A 2,177-nucleotide genomic window follows, 5' to 3' on the forward strand; every position below is an offset into this window, starting at 1 on the left:
TATATATATATATATATATATATATGTATATATATGCATGTGTATGTGTGTGTGTGTGTGTGTAAAAGGTTGAAAAGGAACAGACGAGTTGATATATATATGGAAGAAAGTCAGGGTAGAAAATGCTAAAAACATTTTAGAGTACTGGTTTTCAACCCTACGTATGGAAAACAATTAAATTTGAAAGAATACTTGCATAGTATTCAAATATAAGGGGTATTTTCCTTGTTTCTGCCTGTCTCTGTGTCTCTTGTTTACTCTTGTGGGTTCGAGGTCGTTGTGAATTCTTGGCAGAGAAGAAAAAGAAGAAGTAGTAGAATGTTAAATGGTCAAGTGCTCTGAAAGTGACTTGCGGTAGTAGCGATTGAATTCTTGAGATATCTCTTTTGAATGTATTGTTTATAATATTTGCGTAGGTGTTATTCTAAATAGCAGTAGTAGTAAAGTAAGGAAGTAGGTGGGTCTTCCCAAAAACCGTCTGACCGCCAGTGTTGGATTGTTTGCATCCTTGAAATCGAGAGATGATAGAATGAGTACTATACTTCAAAACTAAATAACGGAGTCGGTTGATTTGATCTACTAAACCCTTTAGACAAAGTGCTGCTCCAGCATGACCGCAACCTAACAATTGAAACTAGTAGTAGAGTAGAAAAGTATGTATATATATATATAATGCGTGTGTGTATGTGTGTGGCAGTCTGTATGGAAATGTGTGAGTGCAAGTTTATTTGTGTTTTCGTCCTGTCAGTAAGTCTATATCACCATATGGAGGTCAGTTTGTGTGTATATACTCGTGTATTTGTATATGTAACGGTATGGATACATATATTTGTGAATGTATAATAGATAGCATTGGTTGATCGTATTATAATTGCCAATTAAAAAATTCCTAGGCAAATTGTATAAATATCTTCCCAAATATTCTTAACTAGATTTTAAGGGGTTATTTCTTATATATGTATGTATATATATATATATATATATATATATATATACACACATTGTATGAATATATATATACATATATATATGTGCATATGCATACAGATATTTGTGTGTGTATATATATATATATATATATATATATAATGTACATGTACATACATACACTCACACACATATATACATATCATAAAACATTTGGTTCGACATGTAGTCTACGTGAGTAGTCATGTGTTTTGAAAGTTGTCAAGAGGTTAAAAAAAAAACGCAGCAAAAAAATATGTAGAAACTCCTTTGGTGGCATCTAAAAGAAGTTTTTGTACCAAACCGGATTTTTCTCTGCGATGTTACTTAAAGAAAATTCAGTTGTAAATAAGAATTAGAATAAATAAATGTAGGACATTGTACGCCTACTGTTTCTGAGCGTCAAAAGAGAAGTTTATTAGCTCATTGTCTCTAACGCTGGTTTCAAACGTAGGCGCTAAAAAGAAAATGTGTTTTGAGGAATGGTTCTCATAAGTTAACTCACCTCTACTATTTAACTCATCTATATTTTCTGTTCGTGAGAAAACTGAAAGGCCAAAATTATCTTGATGAAATTCGAACCCAGAGCATAAAGAAACTTGATGTAATTAAATAGTACACGGAAAGACCTCAGTGGTTCTACCAAATCTGCTAATCTTACAGAAATAATGTTTTTTTTATACAGAGGCAAGGATCGAAACTGCCTTTATACTAACGGCACATCATTCTATAATCCTTTCTGCTGTAAGCATAAGGCCTGAAATTTGGTGAGGAGGGGTTAAGTCCATTACATCGACCTCAGTAATCAACTGGTTCTTAATTTATCGACCCCGAAAGGATGAAAGGCAAAATCGACCTCGGTGGAAGTTGAACTGAGAACGTAGCGACGAGTGAAATACTGTTAAGTATTTCGTCCCGTGTGCTAATGATTCTGCCAGCTCGCTACCTTCGTCATTCTATAATCGATCTGCGAATCCTTATGACGTAGCTCCTTTGCTAAACATTGCATTAAAGTTCAATTTACAAACGCGGTACAGTATGATCGCGATAAATTCTTTTCTACTTTAGACACAAGGCCCGAAATTTTGGGGGAGGGGGGAGGGGGCTAGTCGATTAGATCTACTCCAGTACGCAACTGGTACTTTATTCATCGACCTCGAAAGGATGAAAGGCAAAGTCTACCCCGGCGGAATTTGAACTCAGAACGTAAA

Source organism: Octopus bimaculoides, chromosome 3 (assembly GCF_001194135.2).
Source record: "Octopus bimaculoides isolate UCB-OBI-ISO-001 chromosome 3, ASM119413v2, whole genome shotgun sequence".
In the NCBI taxonomy this organism is placed as follows: Eukaryota; Metazoa; Mollusca; class Cephalopoda; order Octopoda; family Octopodidae; genus Octopus; species Octopus bimaculoides.